General features: G+C 35.3%; 1 non-coding gene across 1 annotated transcript; it reads right to left on the bottom strand.

Annotated features, from left to right (window-relative positions):
- Positions 1-6,026: 6,026 nt before the first annotated feature.
- LOC122905792 lies at positions 6,027-6,156 on the bottom strand. Its single transcript, XR_006384465.1, has one exon. It is a non-coding gene; the product is annotated as a small nucleolar RNA SNORA19 (small nucleolar RNA).
- Positions 6,157-9,522: the final 3,366 nt, after the last annotated feature.

Genomic DNA, 9,522 nt, shown 5'->3' with positions numbered 1-9,522 from the left:
AGATTTGAAATAATAATTTTTAAAAAGCTACTGTGAAATAGCAGTCAAATCTAAAACTTTTTCCATAATGAGAAGAAAGGGGAAAAATGTGATAAGAGACAAGATTTAAGAAGCATTTTTGTCGATTCTAACATAATATGGTTACCAGGATAGGAATGAGAAAAAAATCTTCAAAGCACTGAAGAAATGGAATGTTAGTTAGAGTTGATCTGGCCAAAGTCTAGTGGAGACTGGAGCTGTAAGGAGAGAAATGAAGCTAATTTTCCCCTGATGGCATTTACCAAATACTGAGTCTCAGATTTTCTAATTTTTATGGGGCAAGAAGTATTAAAAATATCCACTTTCTTTTTTCTTTTTTTTTTTTTTCTTGCCTACTATAATTTCCTTATTCTTTCTCCCATCTGGCTATAAAAGTCTTTCAAACTACTGCTTGATTATTGCAAGGTTACTTTCCTTCAGGGGATGACAAGAGTCTATTAGGCAGATTATCTAACTAGTGCTGATCAGGCGATTCCTGATTGACTGGTTTAAGATTCCATTTCCAGGACAGCCAATACTAATTAAGTTTGAGATTGGTGATGTGGCGCCTAGCATATGGTATTCCATTTTGGGCCTGTTGTTTTGCTTTTAATAGATTATAGAGAAAAAAAAAAAAGTCATCCCAGATGTAAGGGTGGAAATATAGTAAGGACTGTACAGTGAGTGCTTCTAGTCCAGGAATAATGGGACAAGTCAAAAAACAACTCAATAAAATATTTAAAAACCATCTCATTTAAGCCATCTAAGAGTTACTTTAAAAAGATGAAATTTTGGGCGCCTGGGTGGATCTGTGGGTTAAGCCTCTGCCATCGGCTAGGGTCATGATCCCAGGTCCCTGGGATGGAGTCCTGCATCCAGCTCTCTGCTCAGCAGGGAGCCTGCTTCCCCGAGCCCTCTGTAAGTCTGTCTTTCTGCCTACTTGTGATCTCTCTATTTGTCAAGTAAATAAATAAAATCTTAAAAGAAAAAAAAAGATAAAATTTTAAGCCAATTATTTAGGAGAAATTGGAAGTCAGAGAGGTAAAAATGATATTGGGTGCTGTTTTTCCACCACGCTGACTAGCAGTATCAGAAGGTATGATGGATAGTAGATCTTTCCATAGTCTCATGGGTTGGGGGTTGGGAAAGTACAAATCAGGACCTGCTGAACTGAGGTTTGAGAACCTAAAGAACTACAAAATATAATTAAAGTTGAAATTAAAATAAGCCAGAGAGTAAAGACCAGCTTGTGATCATTTCAAGGCCTGATTGTATTAATAAGGGGGGCCTAGAAGCGGAGCACATAGACTGCATAGATCTTCATTTCTAATGCCATTCTCTAATAGAAGGAACCAGTAGCTGGCGGAAAAATGGATAATTCTAGGACTGTAGCAGGAAATATATAAGACGAACCTGGAGCATCTTATAGTGCCAGAAAGTATGGATATGCATCCTTTTCCCCAAACATTACGTACACAATGACAGGGATTTGTCAAAAAGAATAGGAGCCAACTGAAAGATCTACCAATAGCTAAAGATGGAACAATCTGAACAAAATAAATAAATCAGTTTAATTATATCTCATAGTATAATACATCTGTGAGTCTCATAATGATATAAATAAATGACTGAATTAAAGAAATAAATGTGGGCAAACAGAACACATTCTAAATAATTTTTTGTCAATACTCTGTTCTCAAGGAGGAGGTAACTTCCCATTCATTATGTGTGGGCTGTATATAGTGACTTCCTTCCAAAGAGATCAATATGGAAACAGGAAAAAAAGTAACTTTACAATGGAAACACCTAACAAATACTACCCCAACCTCAAGGTTACATCATCAGTAATAAGCCAGGTTGACACTATGTATCAGAGATATGATGCATGAGAATGGCAATTTTCCTTTCTGGCCTTCCTCCCCCAAACATACAACCACAGTCTAACTATGGGAAAAGCATCAGGCAAATCTATCTTGGAGGGCCCTCTACAAAATTACTGACCAGTACTCCCCAAAATGTATACGACATCCCGAACAAGAAAATTCTGAAAAACTGTCACAACCAAGAGGAGTCAAAAGAGACACAAGGACTAAATGTAATACAATATCCTGTAACAGGAAAAATTTGATAAAGAATATGGACATCTGCATTAGGTATAGATTTAGTTAATAATAATGTATAAAATTGTTTCATCAATTGCTTCACATTTACCACTTTAATGTAGGATAATAACAATGGAGGACACTGTATAGGGTATATGGGAACTTTCTGGACTAGCTTTACAATGTCAGATCTAAAACTGTTCAAAAAATTTTTTTAAGTTTACTAAAAAATAGAACAGGTGTGACACCATTTATATTAGCACCACAAAATAATAAAATATGTAAGTATATACATGTAACAAAATACATATAAGATCTATATGAGGAAAATTACAATACACTGATGAAAGAAATGAGACAATCTAGGGTGCCTGGATGGCTCAGTAGATTAAGCATCTACCTTCAGCTTGGGTCATGATCCCAGGGTCCTGGGATCCTGCTCTGTGGGGAGCCTGCTTCTCCCTCTCCCTCGGCCAGCCTCTCCTCCTGCTTATGCTTTCCTCTCTCTCTCATTGGCAAATAAATAAAATCTTTAGAAAAAAAATAAGAAATGAGGCAATATAATTTGTAATAGAATAAATGAAAGAAATCATATGGGCATATGCAAATACAAAAAAGCATCTACTTATGAATGAAAATTTCCCAGCCAGCTAGAATTATAATACCAATTCTAAAAAAAGGCAGCAAAATCATGCTTGATAGTTAGATGCTAAGATTGAGAATGAGACAGCGATATTCACTCTCATCATAATTCAATGTTGTATTTGGGGTCATGAAAAACAAAATAGTATTGAAAAATTTTGTTCAGGGACGACATAATTATGTAGACAGAGCATCTAAAGGAAATTATAGATAATGCATTAATTTGTAAATGTATTCTTCAGTGTTGTATGCAAAGGGTACCAATATACAACTTTTTTCATGGTTACCCTGACCACAAAGATTGTGATAGATCTTCAAATAGCACCACTGCAAAAGTGAAAAATAAATTTGGGTTTATTAGGGAGTAAGTTAGAGAATATGTTAAAGGTCCAATTATCTTGAGACCAGAACTAGACAGATTGATTCTATTCTTTGTTTTGTTATGTTTAATCTTAAGAGGAAGGTGTTTTTGTTTGTTTGCTTGCTTCTCTTTTGATTATGAGGTATGTGTATTCATAAAGTTAGAACTGAAGGTGTAAGTTTTGATTCTACAAGGAAAAGTGTTCCTATAACAAAACAGAAATAATTTCCTCAAATAAAAAATAAATAACAAACCCAAAATAAAAAAATGGGCAAAGGAAAAAAATATAGCAGTCAATTCTGAGAAGGAAAAATCTGAACCGGCAAATCAATACTTGAACTATGTTCAACTACATGACTAATCAGATATGTTTAAGTCAAAGTTAGAGTGAGATATTTTCCACACTAAAACTTAAAAATAAGGGATTTCAAATGTGGGGAGAATGTAAAGCAGTGAGGCCTCTAATATGCTGCTTGTGGAGGGAAATTTGTCTATAAAGATGAAATTATAAAATAAATACTCAGTAACGTCTCTTCAAGATATACCCCCCATTAAAAGTCTCACATATTTGCATAAGAGACATATGTGAGCATTTACAGCCTCATTGTTTGCAGTCAAAAAATAAAATTCTTGGTAATGCACATTAAGATATGTTATTCATAAAATACATTTATACAGAAATTAAAATAAAATTATTAGAACAAGAGATGGATGGATGGATGGATGGATAGATGGATATATCACAAAATATGAATTTAAAAAGCAGCAGAAGAGGGGCACTTGGGTGGCTCAGTTGTTAAGGGTCTGCCTTCAACTCAGGTTGTAATCCCAGGGTTCTGGGATCAAGCCCTGAGTTGGGCTCCTTGCCCAGTGGGGAGCCTGCTTCTCCCTCTCCCACTCCTCCTGCTTGTGTCCCCTCTCTTGCTGTCTCTCTCTCTCTGTCAAATAAATAAATAACATATTTTTAAAGTAATAAAATAAAAAGTAGCAGAAGAATTCACAGTCTATAATACCATTCACAAAAATTAATGAGTACAGCAATATATATACTGTGTAGGGTATATTTTGCTGGTTTGAAAATATGCCCACAAATTATCTGACACTGCTCTTCAACAGGCAGAACATAATGTATCTCCCTTTAAACGTGGACAGCTTTACTGATTTGTTTCTAACAAACAGAATGCAGAAGAAGTGGCAGTATATGATCTCCAGGGCTAGACCAAGTAGCCATCTTGGCTTCTGCCTTAAACTTGACTCACTTAATTTGGGAGAATCTGGGCATCATATCCTGGGGACAATTCAATCTGCCCTGTGGAGAGGCCAACACGGAAAGGATGCTGGAAGAATGTGAACATCACCCCAATCACTCATATCAGCGCTCCAGGCATCGAAGTGAATCAAATAAGAAGACTGGAAAAAAACAGAAAATATGTGAATGTAATGTTATACATTAAGAACTATAATTCAACTCTTTATATATAATTTTAAAATTAGTAATATATAATTAAAAGGCAACTTTATTAGTTAATATTGGGATGCAGAATTCAAAGTTGCAATTATTAGGAACCTTTGAATACTGCTGGGCATGCAAATTAATGCAACCACTATGAAGACAGTATGGATGTTCCTTAAAAAATCAAAAATAAAACTACCATATGATCCAGCTATTCTACTGCTGGGTATCTACCAGAAGAAAATAAAAACACTAATTTGAAAAGATACATGAACCCCTATGTTCACTGCAGCATCATTTATAATAGCCAACATATGGAAACAACCTAAGTGCCCATCAATGGATACATGAATAAAGAAGATATCATATACATATGATTTCACTCATATGTGGAATTTAAGAAACAAACAAATAAGCAAAGGGGAAGAAAAAGAAAAAAAGAGAGAGAAACTAATTAGGAAACAGACTTTTTTTTTTAAATGAAAAGATTTTATTTATTTATTTGACAAAGAGAGAGATCACAAGTAGCAGAGAGGCAGGCAAGGGGTGGGGATAAGCAGGCTTCCTGCTAAGCAGAGAGCCTGATGAGGGCCTCAATCCCAGGACCCTGGGATCATGACCTGAGCCAAAGGCAGAGACTTAACCCAATGAGCCACGCAGGCACCCTAGGAAACAGACTCTTTTTTTTTTTTTAATTAAAGATTTTATTTTTTATTATTTATTTGACAGAGAGAGATCACAGTAGGCAGAGAGGCAGGCAGAGAAAGAGGAAGGGAAGCAGGCCCCCTGCTGAGCAGAGAGCCCGATGCAAGACTCGATCCCAGGACCCTGAGATCATGACCTGAGCCGAAGGCAGTGGCTTAACCCACTGAGCCACCCAGGTGCCCAAATATTTTATTTATTTATTTGACAAACAGAGATCACAAGTTGGTGGAGAGGCAGGCAAAAAGTGAGGAGGAAGCAGGCTCCCTGCTGAGCAGAGAGCCTGATGCCAGGGCTTGATCCCAGGACCCTGGGATCATGACCTGAGCCGAAGGCAGAGGCTTTAACCCACTGAGCCACTCAGGTGCCCCAACTAACTGGAATTTAAATAAAAACTTACAAACACATGGCTGGCATACAAACACACACACACATATACACACAAATATTACTCAGCCATAAAAAAGGAAATTTGCCTCTCAAATTCCTCATATCAGAGAGATTATGGGCAAAGAGGGAAAAAATGAAACAAGATGAATTTTGGAACACACACACACAAATTAAATTAAATTTTTTAAAAATGAAACAAGATGGGACCAGGGAGGGAGACAAACCATAAGAGACTTTTTTTTTTTTAATTATATTTTCTAAGTAACACTCAAACATTTGTGAAACTTTTCTGTTTTTTTAAACATAAAAACATCGCACAGTGAGGGGAAATACACACATAATACAAAGCTATACTGAGGCTTGTCTGAAGGTGACGGACAGCAATGGCTAAATCAGTCATGCTGCTAATTTACCTCCAAAGGTTTATTTAGCACATCAGAAATATCTTTTTTCCTGATGTAAAGAAAAAAAGACAATGAAATGTGCACCCATAAGAGACTCTTAATCTCAGGAAATAAACTGAGGGTGGCTAGTGGGTGGGGAGGGAGGGATAGGGTGACTGGGTTATGGACATTGGGGAGGGTATGTGCTATGGTGAGTGCTGTGAATTGTGTAAGACTAATGATTCACAGATCTATACCCCTGAAGCAAATAATATATTATATGTAATTTAAAAAAAAAAGAAAAGGAAGAAAAAATATATCAGCAGATACCCACCAGAATGAAGTTAAAAAGACTAATAACCCTAAATGTTGGTAATATTATGGAACAAAACCTCTTTGCTCTTTTTGGAAAAATGCAAAAAAAGGGGAAAAAAGTGGTAGAAATAGAAAATGTTACAGCCTCTTTGGGGAAAAAGTTCTATATTTCTTTTAAAACTAATTATATTCTAGAAATTCTACTCCTAGGTATTTACCCAATAGAAATGAAAACATATTTTTACAAAAAGATTATGTACAAAATAGTCAAAGCAACTGTATTCAAAGGAGCCTAAAACCGGAAACATCCCAGTATCAATCACAGAAGAATGGAAAATAAGACAGATTAAGCTACAGATAGAAGGACAGATAGATAGGCAACAAAGCACTTATAGAAAAACAATAATATTAGTATCTTGATGGTAGTTTAGGGGTTTCCATTGTAAAATTTCTTAATTTTTGCTATACTTTTATAAGTTTCCTTTATAAAAGATTAGGGAGAAAAGTGGGAGAAAAAAAAAAGGCAATCTGTCACAACATGGACGGACCTAAAGAGCATCATGCTAAGTGAAGTAAGTCAGAGAAAGCCAAATACTGTTCTGATTCACTTACATGTAAAATCTTAAAAAAAAAAAACAAATAAAACAATACTCATAGCTACAGAGAACAGATTGGTGGTTATCAGAGGGGAAGGGATTTGAGTGGTGGGCAAAGTACATGAAAGAGGTCACCTGTATGGTGATGGACGGTAATTAGACTTATAGTAATGATCACTCTGTAATGTTTACAAAATTTAGTAGTTATGTTGTACACCTGAAACTAATATTATATACCAACTTCACCTTAATAAAAAAAAATATCAGGGTGCCTGGGTGGCTCAGTCAGTTAAGCCTCTGGCTCTCGGTTTCACTTAGGCGACGATCTCGGGGTCGTGAGATTGAGAGCCTTATATGGCCCTCAGTGTGAGGTCTGCTTGAGATTTTCTCCCCTCCCACTGCCCACCCTTCCCACTTGTGCGTGCTCTCCCCCCTCCCAAACAAATAAATAAAATCTTTAAAAAAATTGCAATTGTCTTGAAACATGTCAATCACCTACAGTGAAAATACAAGAAAATTAACTTATTTTTAGACAAATTAAATAAGAAAATTAATTTCTTGGGGTGCCTGGGTGGCTAGTGGGTTAAAGCCTCTGCCTTCTGCTCAGGTCATGATCCCAGAGTCCTGGGATGGAGCCCCGCATTGAGCCCCGCATCAGGCTCTCTGTTCAGAGGGGAGCCTGCTTCCCTTCCTCTCTCTCTCTGCCTACTTGTGATCTCTGTCTGTCAAATAAATAAATAAATAATCTTAAAAAAATAAATAAACAAAAGGAAAAAATACTTAAAGAAAATTAATTTCTTATTTTTAGACAAATTACATAGAAATTAACATACATAAATCATTTTTTCTATCTATGAGTCATTTGTATCAAATAGAAATGTAACAGAAAAAAGTGTAAAAAAAATGCCACATACACACTGAACACAAACAGATACACACAAAAATTTAAAAACGGTCATGTATAAATGAAAAAGGAAAACTATCAAGCTTTCCTAAAAGTCATAGTAGAAGACCTCAGTGAACTGATAAAGAACATTTTCCTATAAAAGTCATAGTAGAAGACCGCAATGAACTGATAAAGAACATTTTCCTATAAGAGAAAACTTGTCATTGTAAAAATGCCATTTCTTCTTCAGTTACTCTATAAATTCCTATAGGACTTTCATGAAACTTGTCAAACCATCTTAAAATGTATCTGGAAGTGAAAATGTGCTATTATTGTAGCCTCATACATTTTGAAAAGAACAATGAGCAGAGACTTCTCCTGACAGATACCAAAACAACTATTTATAGTATTTAACACGGAGTGGTATTATCAAAGGTGTATGTCATCCTCATCGTCCTGTACCCTATATATGAATAATGTTTTAACGTATTGTTTTTTACACTTATCCCTTAAAGACTCAGCTGCTTTACCAACAAATGCAAGCAGATACTTCGATCAGTTTCAACCTTTAAGTCTTTGTATGGTATCATCCAAAATATAAGCATTATCTTTTTTTTCTTTGAACCACTTATCTGCTATGCTCCTTCATTCTTTAATTCTTTGCCATACCAGAGTTCTCCCCTTAGGAGTCTGTTGTTTTGGGTGCCTGGGTGGCTTAGTCATTTGAGCATCCAATTCTTGATATTGGCTCAGGTCATGATCTCAGGGTCGTAGGATCGAGACCAGCATGGGGTTCCGCACTCAGCACAGAGTCTGATTGAGGTTCTCTCTCTCCTTCTCCCTTTGCCCCTCACCCTGCTCACTAGCTCTCTAAAATAAATATATAAATAAAATATTTTAAAAAGGGATTGTTGTTGTCATTTTTGTGAATTTCTTCCCTACTTGTCTATTATCAGAATCCTAAGAGCTTTTTCACCAAGAGATGTGGACAAAGTGTAGTGTAATTCTGACAAATTAGGCATGTTATAGCTCTAATCTTACAAAACTCAAGTAGTTTTGCATATTTACTAACATTCTGCTAGTGCCAGCCAGCAAAGGCCTTCCTTTAATCAAAATGTGCTGTTAGGAATGCAGTTCTCCAGTTTAGAATCTTAATTTTACACCAATCCATCTATGAAATCCAATCCAAGTTAAATGATGGATTTAACTACATAAGATTTTATATAACCAAAAGCATCATAAATAAAGATCATAAATGACACAGATAGATTAAATGTTTGCAGTATATAAAAGAGATCAACATCCCTAATATATACAAAAGTCCCATAAAACTAATCAGGAAAAACAAATTACCAATGGAAAATGTTTCAATTAGAAAGAAACAATAATCAGAAGAAACAAAAATTGGTGATATAAAAAAAAAACCTTAAAATCTATCCTTAACAAGGATAAGTACAAATACAAGTAAACTGGGTAATAAAATTTTTTAAATGAGATTCAACTTTTAACTGAACATATGAGAGAAAAAAGGAAATTATGAATAATGCTGATAAGGGTTAAGAAATTCGATACTTTCCTACACTATTATAATACTACCATTTCATGCATATACTTGGAGGCCCATTTGACAAAAATTATCAAAATTTAATGTTTTTATAACTTTTAAACTAGTAC

Source organism: Neovison vison, chromosome 4, assembly GCF_020171115.1.
Source record: "Neovison vison isolate M4711 chromosome 4, ASM_NN_V1, whole genome shotgun sequence".
NCBI classification, from domain to species: domain Eukaryota; kingdom Metazoa; phylum Chordata; class Mammalia; order Carnivora; family Mustelidae; genus Neogale; species Neogale vison.
Note: the sequence above shows the minus strand (reverse complement) of the source record. Positions and strands in the feature narration are given on the sequence as shown.